The sequence below is a fragment of the Balaenoptera physalus genome (genome assembly GCF_965194825.1).
Source record: "Balaenoptera physalus genome assembly, chromosome: 16".
In the NCBI taxonomy this organism is placed as follows: domain Eukaryota; kingdom Metazoa; phylum Chordata; class Mammalia; order Artiodactyla; family Balaenopteridae; genus Balaenoptera; species Balaenoptera physalus.
This window is the reverse complement of record NC_138898.1, coordinates 23379555-23397751: the sequence shown is the minus strand read 5'-3', so window position 1 is coordinate 23397751 and position 18197 is coordinate 23379555. Positions and strand designations below refer to the sequence as shown.

Below are 18197 nucleotides of genomic sequence, written 5' to 3'. Positions count from 1 at the left end.
GATACAGTACATTTCTTTTATTAAATCTTCAAAATCTAGGGACTTCCCTGGCAGTTCAGTGGTTAAGACTCCGAGCTTCCACTGCAGGGGGTGATAAGGGTTGAAGCTCAGAGCTTGACATCAGACAGATCTGGCAGTCACATCCTGGCCCTGCCATTTATTAGCTGGGTGAACTTTGGGAAGTCGTTAACCCCAAGCCTCAGTGACTCCAGCTATGAAAGGAGTTAATAATTTCCATGCCAGAGAATTGTTATAAGGATTAAACAAATGTGTGACTGGTGCCAGGCACAGAGCTAGTACTCAGAAAGTGGTGGTGATTCATCTTACTGTACCCTCTGATGTGCAGGTTTGTGTGCCTTTGTCCTCCACTGGACTGACGGTGAATTCAAGGACAGAGGCTACCCAATTCCTCTTGCCTTCCCCAGGCTCAGTGTGCACGTCACTGATTGCTGAATGAAAGAGTAAATCCTTGCACTACGAGTGCTTGCCACCCCACCCTGACGACCCAGGAATCAAGGGGCCCCTGGTGTCTGGGAGTCGTGAGACCATTGACTACCTGGGGTAACCTTGGCAAGGTGCTGCTTTGCTCTGGGCCTTGGTTTCCTTATCTGAAAGATAAAAGGGGAGGGGTGGGAGGGGCCTGCTGGAGTATTTTGTTTGGTCTCTGCCCCACCAGTGGCCTTGGGGGACTGTAGCGGACACCATGTGTTTTGCCTTCCCAGCCAAGGGAGAACATCACTTCCATCCTATTCCTGGCTTTCCTGTATCCTAGCACTTTTGCACCATCAAGTACCCGCCAGTTAAAATTTAAGAAGAAAGACTTTCTCCTGCTTCCCAGGCAGACCCGAGAGGGGATGAGGGGTCCTGTCCTTTCTCTTCTGCCAGCATCTGCTAACCCATCACAGCAACTCAGCGACAGAAGTAGGGCAGGAAGAATTTCTCCCACTTTATAGGTGAGAAAACTGAAGCTCAGAGAGGTCAAATCATCTACCCAAGTAACACAGAAAGAAGTGGCAGAGCCAGGGCTGGAAGCCGAATTCAGAAGAGCCCCTCTTTACGGGGGGTGGGGTGGAGGCTCCTCATCCTTCACCTGGGACCCTAGCATTTCTCCATGGGGGCATTCACAAGATGTGGTTCTGGGTTGGTCCTGTGCCTCAGTTTCCCTGCCCTGGGAATGAAGGCAGCCAAGTATCTGGGGTAGTGATTTCAACTGATGCCTACAGGGGGCCGTGTGTTCTTCAGAGAGTTCCCCCACCCCCCCGCCCCACCACAATCAGATTTCTCTGGAAAAGGTTATTGTGGGGTGAAGTGGAAGATGTCTGGTCCAGAGAGTCAGTGTTACTGTGCATGTGTGACCTTGGACAAGTCACTCACCGCTCTGGACCTCAGACTGCCTGTTTATAAAATGGCGGGGGGGGGGGTGACAGTATGTCACAAGATGTGAGGATGGAACATGAAAGTACTTTGCAAACTAGAAAGTGCTAATAGAAATGTTAGCCAATAATAATAATAGAAAGAGAAATAATAACAATAAAAGAAGCCCAGTTTTCTGTGTGGTCCCACTGACCTGAAGGGAATTGGGCCCTTCGGGTATAAAACCAGAACGATGGCTGGGAATGTTCTGCCTTGGTTTTTGGAATGTAGCCTGGATTCTTCTGGGAAAGTGAGAGGCTCCATCTAGCTGAGGAGGGTGGGAAAGTGGTCCTGCCCCAGGGGAGGGAGGGGAAGGCTCCTGCCTGGGGAAAGAAAGGAAGGGGAGGAGGGTTGAAGGAAGGAGAGTTGAACTAGGAGGAATGGAGGGCTCTGGCTTGGCAGCTCTGTCCTGCCCACAGGAACCCAGGGTTGGGAAAGGCAGCAAGCAGAGGAGGCTAAGAATCAACTTGGAATAAAAATACTTGAAGCAGGCAGTCAGAAATCTCTTAGCAGATGTGTGTATGAAACAATAAGTTCATCTGGTGTAACTCCTAAGTTTTACTGGTCCTTTCACTCATTCATTTGGATAAATGTGTGGTGAATTGAATTCAAGCAGAGCACCCCAGAGTGGCAAAGTGACTTGCCCAAGGCCATACTCCTGAGGGCCTGGGGAGTTCCTGGGAAGAACTGAATTTTGGAAGCTGGGGAACGAAAAGTCCAACGGCAAAGGAGAACATCTACAAGGAAGTCCGCCCAGCAGGACTCTGGTCCTTCTGGGAATTGGCCCTGTGCTGGTTTGTCCATCTTCCTGTCTCCTGTCTGGAGGGAGGGCATGTTCTCTAGGACTGGGAGGATCTGGTTTCCTTTGGCTCTCTGCTCTCTGACCACTCCTGAGCCTAGTGGGCAGCAGAGAGAGTGAAGGCACCGGAAGCTGTGTCTTGGGAACATCTGGTGAAGGAGTGCGTGACGTTTAACTTGGAGAAGAGAAGGCTTGATTTGGGGGTGGGGAGAAGGGACATGGTTGCTATCTTGGGTTCTCTGAGGGGCGCTGGGGAGAGGGCATAGCCTTGTTCTGTGGAGGCCCTAGGGTTGGTACTAGGATCGGGGGTGGAAGGTCACTGTGATGGAGCATCCACCTTGGGAGAGAGGAGTGGAGGGAGGGGGCTGCCTGTTGCTGGAGTGTGGGAGTTCAGGTGGATACTGGTGAGGTGGACACTAAGGGACACAGCCCAGTGGTGAGGCTGACACTGAAGGAAATGCAGGCTGCCATGGGGAGGGGGTGGTGGTGTGGATGGCTTGGTTCACACCTGGGTGGCGTCCCAGCTTTGGGCCTCTGTGATTTCTGGTGTGGTGGATTCTGCAGTGCCTAGAACAGTGGCCGGCACATAGTAGGTCCTCAGGAATGATTTGAAGAAGGAAAGAATAGATGTGTATGCCTGGGATGGTGGCGGTGCTGGCTAGGGAGTAGGGGTCATGTGGGCTGCAAATGTGGACCCATGGGCAGAAATCTTTGGGGATCATGTTGTGGGTTACACAACCATCTTTCAGGACTTCCCCACAAACTGGGACCCCGAGAGATAGGTACATCCACCCTTTCTTTCACTGTTGGCAAAGTGAGGCCCAGAGCAGGAAAGCAACGTGCCCAGAGGTACTGGTTGACCCATGACAGAGCTGGACTAGAAGCCAGGCCGTTGGAGGTCCTCGCTGTGGATCTCCTGAGTTGGTCTGGAGGGCTTTCTGAGACAGCGCTGCTGGAGAGGAGCAGGGCTTCACTTGGTTTTGAGCCAGGACCTCAGTGCCACAGGCCAGCTGGCCACCCCCCAACCCCACCTTCCTGGAGCCTGGATGCACACCTGGCACATCCAGAAACATCTGTACACGGGCCCACTCCCCACTGTTACACTTATGGTCATTGTCACCGAAGCACATATGAACAAATGCACACATACACACGCGGGATCCCAGGAGACATTTGCATGACCTCCTCCCCGGTGGGGGAGGAGCTCTGAGTCCCAGGGAAGTTCTGACCCGAGCTCTGAGCTGCCGGGGAGGTGAGGGTATTCGGCTGGGCTCGGTGGGCTGAGGCTGAGTCACCCCTTCTGAGTCAGGGATCCTCTCCTCTTCCTCTCCCCTCCGCCCCCCCCTCCCCCGCCGAGCCCCCAACAGGGGTTGGCCCGAGCGGGGACAGGGGCTGTCCAAGGCCAGGGTGGGGTCAGCGGAGGCGCCGGGCTTGGCTGCCGATGCACAGTCCCGCGGTGGTCCGGTAACTGCCGCTGTGGCAGCGCCCGGGAGGAGGTGGCCTGGGAGCCTGAGAGAGAGGGAGAGGGAGACCGGCAGGGAGGAGGCGGAGGCAGGGGCAGGGCCGCCGCGAGGGAGCAGGCAGGCGCGCGGCGGCTGCCCCAGGGCTGGGCGCAGAGGCCGGGCGGGGGCGGGGACTGGCTGCGCGACGGGCGCCAGGCCCGGGGCTGTAGGCACGGTGCCCAGCCCCCGGCGCACGCCGAGCCGCCGCCGCCGCTGCTGCAGTCGGCATCCATCAGCGGGCGGGGGTGTCGCGGACCAGGCTGCTCCGCAGAGCCCAACGCGGCCCGGCGCGCCCGCCCCGCCCCGCGGCCTGCCGGCCCGCAGGAGCCGAGGGGGCGCCCCCCGCCCAGCCTGCCCGAGATGGGGACCCCCAGGCCCAGGTAGGCACGTGCGGGGGATCAGGTGGCACGGGGGGCTAGGGGCTCGGGACCCGGAGGCCCAGCCTCCAGCCCTGGGGGAGGTCGGGACCGACCGGCAGGAACTGAGTTTGCAGGCTCTTGGCCCTCCGGCCAGTGCGGGGGAGGTCCTTGCAGTTCCTCCCTACCTCCCAGGTCTGCAGCCTCCCCAAGGCCTGGAGAGAGAGGTGGGCAGGCGAGGGGGCTGACGCTTGCTGTAGGGATGAACGATTGTGCTGGGTGCTGGGCTGGCCCGCTCCGTTCTCCGAGACCACTCCTGCCGCCTCCGTGGAGGCCAAGAGCGCTCTGGATATCTCCATCCAGGCTTCCGATGCTGCAGGACAGTCTCTTGGCTGAAGATTGGGATGCTGGGGAGCTCTCGCCCTCACCCTCACCCTCTGGTTACAGTCTTTTCCCCACTCGGGGCTCACTTCCCATCCCACCTCCCTTCCGAGTCTCCCATAGCTGGGGGGATAGAACTTAGCCCTAGGACCACTGAGGTTCTGGCCTGGTGTTGTCCTGACCAGAGGCTTCCCCTACCCGTTAGAGGGAGAGGACTTGTGGGTCCCAGTTGTGTCTGGCACCTTCACACTTGGGGACATCCAAGGGCCCAAGAGGCTGGGATCTTGGGGGCAGGCATGGTTGTGGTGGCGAGTGACTGCAGCCACCAGGGTACTTACCAGATGCTAAGGCCACTGTCTGGCAGAGCTATGGCTGGGGGTGGTCCATGGGGACCGTAGGGGGCTGGACAAGGACGAGGAAGGAGTACTGAGGATACTGGTCTCCTTTGCGGCACCGGCCGTGGTCCTTGCTTCCCAGCTCGCACCCCCACCCCCTCCCGCTCCAGAGCTCTGAGAACGCATTGGTGAGGGAGAGACACTGCCATGCGTTCCTGCCTTCACTTCTGGATCCTCATGTCGCCTCCTCTGCACCCAGAGGTGGGAGTGTAAGAGGGCCGGGTTTAGGACCTCTCTGAGGCCCTGTGGGGTTCAGCTGCTCCATCTCTCTGCCACCTCCCAGCATTAGGAGTCTTCCAGATTCAGTAGCAGCTGGGCCAGGTTGAGAGCTAGGGACGCGAATGATGCCCTCAGAAGCTCCTGGAAGAATCGGTGCTGCCTGTCCCGGACAAGGGTGTGGAGAAGAGAGGCGACTGTGTGCCCGCCTGCCCACCCATTCCTCCATATGGAGCCTGCGGCAGTGGCGGCCTGTGCCAGCCTCCTCTCTGAGCCACTGTGGCCCAGGGAGGCTCTGCCAACTCCATGCAGAGATGAAGCTGGCTTCTGCTGACCAGTCTGAGGTCATGCCTGCCTGCTGACCCCATGTACCAGATTTGTGTGTGTGCACATGGTTCCTTGAGGGGCCCCTCAAGGCAGTCCTGGAGGAGATCAGTGCAGGGGGCATTATTCCTATTAAACCCTTCCTGGGCCACATGGCCGTTCCCTGGGCCCAGTTCTGTGAGCTTCATGGAAGACTGCTTCCCAGAACCAGCATGAGTGGAATGCTTGGTCCTGTAGTCCTCACTCAGTAAATATTGAAGCGTTGAATGAGGCCTAGAGAGGAAGAATGACTTGTCCAAGGTCACAGGCAACTGGGTGAGAGAGCCAGCACTAATGTACCCAGCTCTTCTAACTGGTTTGGGGTTCTTGCAGCCCAAATGGCTGCTTCTCTGCTGCCGCGGCTGTTCCATACACAGGACTCTGATGGGCTGGGCATTATAGCCTGGAGCCTGAGTCTACCTCTTAGGAGGGGCCTTACATTGGTCTCCCAGCCCTTGCCCCCAAAAGGTGAGAAGGAAAGGTCAGGCTGCCTCACAGATAATGGGCCAGGGCTGAGGCATAGGTGGCTGGTAGCCCTGGTCCCTCTTGGGAGTATCCAGAGCCAAGAGGATGCTGGTGCCCAGGCAAGTTCTGGGCCTGAGCGTGCGGGGGCAGTAGAGAGGGTCTCCTGACTAGGCTGGCTGAGGTAGGAGGTGCCTCTGTGTTCGCTCCAGCATGGGTGTCCTTGTGAGCCTCTTGGACTTCTGTGTCCCCATTTATAAAAAAAGGATAATAATCTTTATCTGGAGTAATACCAATGATTACACAATCAGAGTGAGGACATTTACTGAGCACTTACTGTATGCCATGCACTGGGATGGTAAGTGCTTTGCATTATCTCACAGCAACCCTGACAAGTAGGTGCTATTATTATCTTCTTTTTACAGATGAGTAACTAAGGCTCAGAGAGATCATGTTACCTGCCTGAGGTTACACAGCTGGAAAGTGTGTGGTTGAGTCCAGAACCCCTCTCTCTACCATGGCATTGTACCTGGGGCAGTGTCTGGGAATACCAGGTTGGTGTCCAGCAGAGCCAGACACCTGATGTGCCAGGGCTGGTCCAGGTGGAGAGGTCTACATGTTGGATCTTGCGAGGCAAGGGAGGCTCTGTGGCCCGCGTGCTCCTGTGGTCCTGAGGGGTAGGGGCAGAGAGGTACTGGCTGGGAGCCTGAGAGAGGGGTTGGCTGTGGCTTTCTGCTTCCCGGCCAGGATCCCCTGGAAGTGGGGAATGCTCTGGACTCCCTGCTCCCATTGGCTACGAGGGAAGACCGGTTGGCTCTGAGGCCGGTTGGCCCTGACACTCACCCCTGCCACATTTGATAGGAACCCAATGACCAGAAAATACAAGGGAGGGAATGCAGGGGCACCAGCTGGGACTGTGAAGAGGAGGCCCTGAGGGGAGGGGACGGGAGCGTGGGTGGGCGGGTGGGGGTGGGAGCACGCTGGAACCGCTTCCTTTGTGGGTGGGAGGCTTGTGGGTAAGAATAGTAGCAGCCAACATTTATCGAGCACTTACTACATGCCAGGCACCTGCTTTAAGGGCTTAACTCACACAATCTTCACAAAACCCTTTGAGGTAGGAATTCTTCTTCCTCCCATTTTACAGATTGAGGGAACTGAGGCTTAGCAAAGAAAAGACAGTTGCTCAAGGTCACACAGCTCGGTCGTTGGGGAGCCAGGATTCAAATCTAGGCAGTGTGAGTCAGAACCACATTCCTGATGGCAATGCGAGCCGCCCACAGTTTCTTCTCAGAGGTCATACTCAGTTTTGTTCAATTTGAAAAATATTCCCTGAGTACCTCCTGCAGATCGTATATGTCCTCTGGGGAAGCATCCTCTCCTCAAGGGTCTCCCAGTCTAGCCTAGAGAGACACGGACATGACACAGGGGAGGTAAAGGAGGTGCTATGGCCTACGTCAGCGTGGATTCCTATTCTGGTGATCAGCGGAGGCTTCAAGGAGATTGGGGCCTTTGTGCTGGGCACCAAAGGCCAAGTGGAATTTTGATAGCTGTGGGGGTAAGGGCACCCACTCCCCTGGATCAGAGGGGAGGGAAATAGGGGCGTCTTTGAAGAATGGACAGTCTGGTGTGCATGCAGCAGATGGTGCAGGGAGCTGGGGGTGCTGGGAGGTGACTCAGAAAGTCAACTTGTGTTTGGGTCTTTGTCAAAGCTCTGGAATCTGCCGGACCTGAGCTCTAGTCCCAGCTCCACTGTGTACTAGCCACATGCCCTCGGGCTATCACTTAGCTGATCTGAGCCTTGGCTTCCTGATCTGTCAAATGTGGACAAACATACCTGTCTGATTGAGACCACCTTAGGGTTGTTATGTAAAGGACCTAGAGCAGTGCTGGCACACCACAGGGGCTCAGCTAACATCAGTTCCCACCCCCTTTAGTCTCTCTCAAATGTCAGACTAAGGTGTTTCCACTTGACAAGGAGCCTGGAGGCTGCCGGAACCTTTGCAGGTGTTTAGTCTGCACGGGGCACGCGTTTGGGGCATGACAGAACCATGTCTGGGAAGGTCCCTTTGGCAACTGTAAGGACCATAAGGAACGGGTGGGCTAGGCCTTGCAGGAAAAACATCTGCACTGTGGACCTCGAGGGCTGGCGAGGAAGGAAGGTGGAAACCGCACTGAGATGTCCCCTGGAGTGGTTGGGGGAGGAGCAGCTTGGGGTGGGGGGTGTGCATTTGGTTTGCAGCCTCATGAGTTTAAGATGAAGGACTGGTCTCCCTTCAGTCATTCCGAAGGTTGTGCAGCGTCTTTGTGCATCTGGTTTTTTTTTTTTTTTTTCTTTTTGCATAATTTCCTTTGGATGAATCCCCATCAGACTTCTCCCATAATAGGAGCAAATTGGGACTAAGTGCCCGACAATAGGAAGATGATTGAGAACGTTTGGGAACATCCAGTGGATAAAATAATATGCAGCCGTGAACAGCCACAGAAATACTTATACTTTTTCATTCTATATGCTGACATCTTTCCGTGTCAGTGTATATGAAATCCATCTCAAAAATGTTCACAATAGATATGTAATACTTTCGTAATTCATTTTTCTTTTTTTAAAATTAATTAATTAATTAATTTATTTTTGGCTGTGTTGGGTCTTTGTTGCTTCACGCAGGCTCTCCCCAGTTGCGGCGAGTGGGGGCCACTCTTTGCAGTGTGCAGGCTTCTCATTGCGGTGGCTTCTCTTGTTGCGGAGCTCGGGCTCTAGGCCTGTGGGCTTCAGTATTTGTGGCACGTGGGCTCAGTAGTTGTGGCTCGTGGGCTCAGTTGTTGTGGCTTGCGGGCTCTAGAGCGCAGGCTCAGTAGTTGTGGTGTACGGGCTTAGTTGCTCCGCGGCATGTGAGATCCTCCTGGACCAAGGCTTGAACCCCTGTCCCCTGCATTGGCAGGCGGATGTCTAACCATTGCGCCACCAGGGAAGCCCCTGTTCATTTTTCAATGGATAAATCCTAGTTCTTTTGGCCGTCAACAGGGGGTTGATGGACATGTAAAGTTGTTTCCAATTTTACTCTATTCTAAAAAACGCTGACAATGAACTTTCCTAGTGTTTAAACAAAATCAAGTGAGAGAGATTCAGAAACTGCGAGATCACGAAGCGTTGCCAGGGAAGGTCTGCTGCTTCTCCTGACTTCTTTCCCCTCCTTGCCTCCCTTCTCAGCGCAGCCCGGAACCCGAGGGGGCAAGGACACTGCTCCAAAGCCCATGTTTGTAACTTCAGTTCTGTGCTCCCTCTCACCAACTGCTGATTGGTGAGGTCCAAGCGAATGATGATAATAAACGCATCCTTTAGATTGTAAAGCACCCTGCATGTGGGAGGGGTTGATACTGCTGTTATTATTTCTACATCCAGAGCAACGGTAGCTTTGGTTACATGGTTGACAGCAAGTCGGAGGTGGTGGGATGTAGCAGGATCGAGGGGGAAGAGCATGGGGCTGTGAGTCAGCAGACCTGGGTCCAAGTCCCGGCTCTACTCAAGCTGAGTAGCTGTGTGACCTTGGCCAGCTGAGCCTGCCTGGGGAATAAACCTACCTATCTTGTGTGACCCTTGTGGAGCTCAAAGGAGACGAAGCCTGGAAGGCAGCTAGCTCATTGTCCGGCTCTCAGAGGATGTCCCGCCAGAGGGAGGTCTCTGTCTGCCTTTGCAGTCGTCAGTGTGGTCCAAGCGGGAGGCACTTCTCCTTTCTGATGCTGTTACTCTGCAGTTCTGGGCATGTCACGTGGTCCCCGGCCTACAACTGCACATCAGTCTGTGGCTCCGCGGTGGCACGTGAAACCTTTGGGCAAGAAGCCAGTGCTGACGGGTGGCAGCCTCTTCACACTGCTTGGTTTTATTTAATGCGGTGCCCATGGGTACCGCAGGCCTCTGACAAATTGCCTTCTCCCCACTGCCGTGTACGGACCTGAACAGCAGTGGGAATGACTGCAGGCCCAGCTCCTGTTTCCACCCCTCTGACTCCATTAGGGGACCGGCTGGGGGGGCGGCACAGTCCCCCTCCTCCCTCCTCACAGGCGGTCATTTCATTCATGTCCACCTGGAGATTGTCACTCAAGGAAGTGAATGTTCCGTACTGGGGAGATCCCGATGGCAAGTAACATCATCCCCAGAGGGGAAGAATAGCAGGCTCTCTCTCTCTCAACGGCGTTTTTTTCTTCTAATTCTTTTCTTCTTCTTTTCTGACTCCTAAGTAATACATGCTCATAGTAGAAAAATTGTGTAACCCAGAGAACCCCCTTTAAAAAGCCAAAAAAATTCCTGCTCTAAGGGAGTGGTACTGTTAACATTTGAGCCTTTAGACTCAGAACTCAAGATGAGAATTTCTAATATTCTTGAGCACTAACTGTGGGTTTTGGCATGTAAGTGCTTTACGGGCATGGTCTGATTCTGTTTTCATAGTAAACCTGTGAAGTGGGTAAGATTATCATCGTGATTTTACAGATGAAGACACTGAGTCACAGCGAAGTTAAGGGAGTGTTCAAGGTCTCCAGTCTCCTAGTTTATCCTTAACCACTAGACTAGACTGCCTCTTCCCAATTTCTCCTCCCCTCCCTCTCTAATTCGTATATCTATTTAGGGTCAGGTGGTGTATCAGTCAGATTCTGGCAGAAAACAGAATTCCACTCAGATGCTTCAACTTGGAGAAGTTAATAAAGCTGCGAGCAGGGTTAAGGGAACCCACAAGGGGTACCTGCAAGCTCACAGTGACAGAAGCTATTACCTCCCTTTGGCCTGAATGAACAGAGGGAGGGAATAGTGTTACCAGAATTCAGCGATGGCTGGGCCTGTGCAAGGAGCTGTCCCAGAGGGGGTTCAGCCACCACCAGAACCACAGGGAGGGCAGTTGGGAAGATACACCCCTGTCCCTCTCTGCTTCCACCCTCTGACCTCCTGCCAGTGCCTCCCATTGGCCAAAGGCAACCAGAGGTTAGCAGGCAAGGGAGTTCAAAGGGCAGTCCAAGGGCTCGTCCTCCCGCTTCTTTGAGCAGGGCATGGTTCTGGGGGTGCAGATGAGGACCAACAGCCCAGGAGATGGTTGGAGGGGGACGGGGAAGATGTACTCCCTGGTTTCCCCAAAAGAAAGAAGGATTATCCTGGTAACTCTGATCATTGAAAACATCATTCAGAACAGAAGAATCTCACTTTCTGCCTAGCATTCTCTTTGTTTTGGTGTTTTCCACACCCTGTCCATTTCTTTCTCTCTCCACTCCTTCCTACCATTAGTTCCTACCTGGTTCAGCATTCCCACAAACACCTGGGTAGAAGTCGTCAGTGTCTCAGATTTAGAACAGAACCTTCCTGGCTAGGGAGTGATTGTTCATGACCATGGGCACTCGTGGCTGTGTGTGCCCTCATGCTGTTCCATTGCTATGTGTATGTTTGCAAAGACAGGCTTCCGGTACACATGTCGTAAACATCTGTGATATACTCTCCCTTGTCTTTAGCGTGACTGTAACTTTTGTATTTCAAAGTCCTTTTGTTCTCTGAAACATCCTTTCTCTACACAGCCCTGCTCTGAAGTGGGAGGACAGGAGCTCTCATCCTTATTTGACAAATGGGGAAACTGATGCTCAGAAAGGGGAAGCGACTCACCCAAGGCCCATCAGATAGGAAGTGGCAGAACTGAAACAAGAAACAGTGGTCCTGATTTTGAATTCAGCTCTTCCAAGTGTATTTGCCTTTCAATCTTGGGAAGTTTTTCCTTAGCCAGCTTCACCCCTGGGAGAAATTATTCAGCACGAACCCCCTGAGGCTGCTGAAATGTCATGTAGTGGGACGGACTTTGGAGCCAGAGAGACTTGGCACACCTTATGACCTTGGGCAAATCGGTAGACCTCTTTGGGTCTTTGTGTCCTCATCAGTAAAATCAGGCGGATAATAATCAGGAGTTTGGATGGAAAAGTCAGCTGCGTAAGGTCTGATAAGTTGTCAGGACAGGCTGGCTGGCTGGTAGCCAGAAAGGCTCCCGAGGTGAATGCAGCCCAGGTCTCTAGACTTGTCTCATTGGTGTTCCATCCACCCATCACCCATGTGTTTTTCCATTTATCCATCTACCCATCCATCTGACCCCAGACTCCCTGGGTTTGAATTCTGACACTGCTATTTACTGGCTGCGTGATCTTGGGCAAGTTACTTCACTTCTCAGTGCTTTAGTTTCTTCTTTTGTAAAATGGAGATATTAAGAGTACCTATTATAGGTTATTATGAAGATTAAATGAGTTAATTGATGTAAGATGCTTAGATCAGTGCCTGGTAAATAGCAAACTCTATAAATGTTAGCTTTATTATTGTTATTTATTAAGAACTGTGCTAAACCCTGGGGAAAATGGCAAATGAGACAGATAAATTTTTTTTTTTTTTTTTTGGGCCACGCTGCACAGCTTGTGGGATCTTAGTTCCCTGATCAGAGATCAAACTCAGGCCTCCTGCAGTGGAAGCTCAGAATCCTAACCACTGGACCGCCAGGGAATTTCTGAGATAGATAAATTTTTGTCTTTGTAGAGGAGGAATAGAAACAAGTAAGTAAGTCAGTCAATCAGTATAAGTTCCGTTTGTGAACTTATGAAAAAACCAAACCCGGCATGCTTGCTTCATGGGAACAGAGTTTCTGTTTGAGGGGCGATGAAAAATTTTGGAAATAGATGGTAGTGGTTATTGTACAACATTGTGAATGTAATTAATGCCCCTGAATTGTTACACTTAAAAGTGGTTAAAATGGCAAAAACAAAATAAAGCAAAACCGAAAAACCAGCTATAACCAAAAAAATAGAAGGAGGGACCCACTTTAGACAGAGTGATCAAAGAGCACATAGATTGAGATCTGAAAGGTGAGAGATGTCAAGAGACAGGGGACAAGCCCACTGTCCCTGCAGAGGGACCATTAAGGGCAACCCCCAAGACAGGGGCAAGCCTGGCGTGGCTGAGGTGCAGACAGAAAGCCAGTGTGACACCATCGTCACAGTGATGGTGGCAATAGGGGTGGGGAAGTGGTGGGAGCTGAAGCAGGGGCTGTGTGCAGGGACCCAGAGCTTTGTAAAGAATTTCTGTTTTATTTTGATGGGAGGTCATTGGAGGTTTTAAAGAGGGCATCCAATGGAGTTTTGAAGAAATCCCTGTGGCTGCTCTGTGGAGAATAAACCCTAAGAGAGCCCGAGTGGCTACATGGAGGCCATGGAAGAGATAGGCCAGCCATGCAGGCAGGAGCTGAGAGTGGCTTGGACCTGGGTGGAAGTGGGGATGGAGAAAAAGAACAAATCCAATTTACTGGGCTCAGAGATGCTGAGTCATGCTAACCCTGGTGGGACAGCTTGATGTATAAACTGGTCGATTCATTTTAAATGAGAGGTACAACTGCAGGCCAAGTGGATATTGCCTCTTCTGGGCAAGGACACCCTCTCCCTGCAGGTTACCGAGATGGAAAGCCACAGCGTCTGAAGGCTGCTTAGTGACCCCGGAAGGCAAACCCGGGGAGCCAGCCAGTGGTTGCAATGTTGAAGAGCATCAGAGGCTGACAGCCTGCTGAGCTGGCCCCAGAGGGGGCCAGGCAAGCATGCTGGGCCTCACTGGGCCCCTCTCTTCCAGACAGGGCTGGCGCAGGCACTGTCAGTATTTACTTCTCTGGCTGACCTTTCCCTTTTCTAATCCTGTGCATTTGGGTTTTCATATGTTAGTTAGTGTCATCAGTTAGGCTTTGCCGGCCTCTGTCTCCCTCTATCCATCTGTTCTGGGTGGGCACTTCTTTTTTGTTGTTTTTTTTCTGGCCGCACCATGCGGCATGTGGGATCTTAGTTCCCCGACCAGGGATTCAACCCGTGCCCCCTGCAGTGGAAGCGTGGAGTCTTACCACTGGACCACCAAGGAAGTCCCTGGGTGGGCACTTCTAAACTCCTGCTTCGCAGACCACTCCCCACTCTGGCTTCCCATTACTGCTTGTAATTCTGGACCCTCTCAGGGTTGTTTTATTGGGTGCCCTCTTTATGTTATTTTCCTGAATCTCCATCACCCCCCCTCCAAGAGGGAGGGAGGACTATCTCTGTTTTATAGGTGAGGTGACCTTGGCTCAGAGGAGTGAAGTCACTTGCCCAAGGTCCCAGAGTGAGCTAGTGGTGGAGCCAGGCTCCGTGTCTAGGTCTGACTGACCTGGGTCTGCCCCCTGCCTTGCTGCCCTGCATGGAGGGGTCCATGAGATGACTGTGTATGGAGTCCCTGATGCTGGGCCTGGCCCGCAGTGGCTCAGCAATGGGAGTCTTGCCCTTTCCAGCAGAGTAACACTTCTGACTCTTGCAAAGCTGCCAGCCCCCATCCCCCCACCCCACTCCTTCCCTTCTCCCTGACTCCAGCCTATCCCTCCTGCCAGGCTGGGCGGAACTCACCTTTATAGGCTTCTTGTTCCAAGAAGTCAAGATATCAAGGCTCCTCCCTGTTCTCCGCACAGCCCTACTTATTCCCACATCTGGGCGTTTGCCCACATAGTGACTCAGCCCAAATGCCTTCCCTGCCATCACCTGTCTAGATTCTCCCTTTTTTCAAAACCTAACTCCCTCACCCTGCACTCCCTACCCTATAAGTCTTCTTTGGGAACGCCAGGCCATACTCCTGATCACCAGGTCCTAGAATCTTCTAGAGGCTGAAATGTACACTGGCAAATCTAAGTCACATCCTGGGTGAGTATCATCCTCCCGTGTCGCAATGAGCTCCACAGGAACCAGCACATGTCCCTCTGGGTCCCCTACAGTGCCTGGCTGGCTTGGTCGCCCAGCGGGCTCCATCAGTCTGTGCTGACCTGGGCCTGGGCAGAACTGTGCCCATGTGACTGGCTGTGGCAGAAGCCAAGGCCAGGTTCTTGGCTCACTTTCTGTGCCCCAGTGAGAGAACCATGCCATTATCCCTGGACTTATGAGATAAAGAAGGATCTCATCATAGCTTTAAAAAATAATAATGTGATTTTTCTTTTTAATTCATAACTTTTTTTAGAGTTTAAACAGATTTTATTTATCTCTTTCTCATCCTGTCATACCAGGCCATGTGCATTGGAAAAATTTATTTTTTAACTTCTAGTTTTTTTAAATCATTCAAGAAATCTCCAAGTATAGTAGAGAAAATGAGAACTACAGTTAAACAGAAAGAAGAAAAAAATAATTTGTATACCTGCCTTCTAGAAACAACCATAGTTAATACTTTGCTGAAATTTCTGTAACTGTATGTGTGCATTAATCAAAATAGGGTCAATCTGTACAAACTGTTGTGTATCATGCTTTTTCACTCAGGTGAAAATTTTCCATGATTCCATGATTTAAAAAAAAAAAAAATTTATTTATGTGGCTGCATTGGGTCTTAGCTGCAGCACACGGGATCTTTCATTGCAGCACGTGGACTTCTCTCTAGTTGTGGCGCACGGGCTCCAGAGCTCATGGGCTCAGCATTTGGGGCACCCGGGCTCTCCAGTTGTGGCGTGTGGGCTCTGCAGGGCGCAGGCTTAGTTGCCCCGCGGCATGTGGGATCTTAGTTCCCCAACCAGGTACTGAACCCACATCCCCTTCATTGGAAGGTGGATTCTTAACCACTGGACCAACAGGGAAGTCCCTTCCATGATATATATATATATATATATATATATATTTTTTTTAATATATTTATTTATTTATTTATTTTTGGCTGCATTGAGTCTTTGTTGCTGTGCGTGGGCTTTCTCTAGTTGCAGCGAGAGGGGCTATTCTTCGTTGCGGGGCACAGCCTTCTCATCGTGGTGGCTTCTCTTGTTGCGGAGCATGGGCTCTAGGTGCTCAGGCTTCAGTAGTTGCGGTACACGGGCTCAGTAGTTGTGGCTCGCAGGCTCTAGAGGGCAGGCTCAGTAGTTGTGGCACACGGGCTTAGTTGCTCCGCGGCATGTGGGATCTTCCTGGACCAGGGCTCAAACCCGTGTCCCCTGCATTGACAGGTGGATTCTTAACCACTGTGCCACCAGGGAAGTCCCACTCAAGCCTCTTTTGCTCTCCGGGTCTCACCTGTAAAAGAAGAGGAGAAGACTGAATTATCTCAGAAGGCTTCCAGCTCCTTTCCTCTGAGGTTCTCCCAGCACCAGGCAGTCATGCCAGCAGCCTCTGCTGGAGACCTGGGTGGTGAAAGACTGGGATATTTATTTGAGATTACTCTCCTGGCTATTTCCAAGATGATGCAGGCCCAGGGAAGGTTCAGAGAGTACGGGCTGAAATCAGACTGAGGCAGAGGTGGGAGTAGATGTGCTGGAGTCTCTGGGGCTCCCTGGACCCATGAGGGGCCTGTGGATTCTGCTTCTCCCAGCACAAAACATACAGATTAGTCTATGGGTTTTGGTTGTTTTTTTTTTTTTTTTGAAGCAAAATTAAGCAGGCATTTATTTTCAGCGTTCTTCCCTGTAGGCCTTATCTAGCGTTATGGCTGATATCCTCCAGTGAGGGCTTAGAAGAAATCCAGAGCCAGGCAGATATGTCTCAGTTTGACACCACGAGGCTGTGAGCCCCCCTGGAGCAGCTCTTCTTGCTTTGAGCTCTGGCACAGAGTCAGCACTTAGTGTCATATAAGCAACAGAGAGCCTTTATTTAACTGTGGCTTTAAATTATACCCTTAAAGCCCGGGGTAATGACGTGAGTGGAAAGCATTTTTGGGTGGGGATGAGGCAGTGTGGACCAAGGCCTTCCCTTCCTCCTCATCTTCTTAACAGCGGCATCCGTAGCAACAGACCCTCTCATTTGTGCTATGAGCTCCAGCTTACAAAGTGTTCCACTCATTATCCACGAGGTGGGAATTGAGGATGCTCGTGGCCTCTCTAGGGCCCTAGAGATGTTGGGTGGCTGAGCGGGGTGCTCAGGGCCCCTGACTTTCTGTCCAGTGTCCCTTGCTTTGGGTGGGACTGGTGGCCCCTGGAAGGCAAGGGGAGAAACTGAAGAATAAAAAGGAAACGTGGGGCTGGGGCTTGGAGCATGTGCACAGCCCAGGGTGAATCCCGTGTCTGTCTGTCTAACTGCCCATCCAAGGCCCCAAGGTGGGTGGGGTGAGGGAGGGACCTGCCAAGTCTCATCTGGATCTTTCTCATTTAGTATGATGGATTCAGAGGAAGGCTCTAGACTCAGGGGTGAGGGTTCCTGCTCATTTCTCTTGTTACCCGGTTTTAGCTCCAAACTTTTTTTTTTTTGAGGGGTTTGTTTTCACCAATGGGGGTCAGAAATGGGTGCTTTTGCCTTCCTAAAAACAAACAAACAAACAAACAACTTGTGGGTTAAAAAAATGTAGATGTATTTTTAAAATTATACAAGTAATTCCAAAGTGTATGAAGTAAAAAATGAAGCTCCCTCTCTTATCCCACCCTGTGGCACTCTCTCTTTTTCCTCTATCTACTTCTGAATTATTAACCTCTCTTAACCGTTTGGTATCTTTTCAGATCTTTTACTACATGTGTACAAACACAAAGATGTATTGTTGAGGTTATTGGTATTTTTTTTCCATATAAAAATGGGACCATGCCATTCTTTCTTTCTCTCTCTCTTTCTTTCTCTCTCTCCTTTTCTCTCTTTGCAATTTGCTTATTCCAAAGAGCAGCTGGGCAACAGGTCCTTGATTCTCTGAAATCTCCTCACTTCCTGCTCTGAGGGGGAAATGATAAGAATAGTCGGTTGCAGAGATAATTTCTAAGTCCCTTGCTTTTTTGGATGAGTCCTAGTGAGACCAACCGACTGCCCATTTGTGGCAGATGTGGAGCCCGAGCCCAGTTCGCCTGACTTTGACATCATCAGGGCTATGCGTTTTTTAAGAGTACCTTCCTGCGTTATCCCTTTAAGTACATCCTGACAACATCCCTGTGAAGTCAGGGGGCAGGAATTATTGAGGCTTGGGGCATGAAGAGCCTTGTCGGACGTCAGGGCTGGAAAGGCCGGGAGCACAGGGCTCTTTGGGTTGAGTTCCATTTATCCAACATTGATTGAGGGGCTACCGCGTGCCAGGTGCTGTAGTGGGAGAGACAGCCTGGCCAAGGGCCTGCCTGGAGGTGGTCACTGACTGTCCCTGGTGCTCTTGGCAGAGCGGGGCTGCCTGGAGAGACTCTCCTCGCCCTTAGGAAGGGCCCTGATTCCAGACCCGGGCCAAGAGCTTGGAGTCCCTGAGGAGCTATATGGGCACAAGGGTGGGTGGGGGTCTGTGACCTCGGCTGCTGCCACTGCCCCCTCGCTTCTCATGACTCTGTCCCCATCCTCACTTGCTCTGTCTCTCCCTCCCTCCCTCCTCCTTCTCTCTGTG

General features: G+C 52.1%; 1 protein-coding gene across 32 annotated transcripts in view; it reads left to right on the top strand.

Moving 5' to 3' along the window:
• EPB41L1 (erythrocyte membrane protein band 4.1 like 1) overlaps nucleotides 1–18197 on the top strand; it is a 136499-nt gene that overhangs the window by 62809 nt on the left and 55493 nt on the right. Inside the window, exon 1 of one of the 32 annotated variants that reach the window (XM_082430051.1) lies at nucleotides 3717–4094. The exons of the other annotated variants lie outside the window; for them this stretch is intronic. The gene's annotated coding sequence lies outside the window, so the exon portion shown is untranslated. Of the gene's footprint in view, nucleotides 1–3716; nucleotides 4095–18197 lie in introns of those variants that run through there. 32 annotated transcript variants of the gene reach the window in all.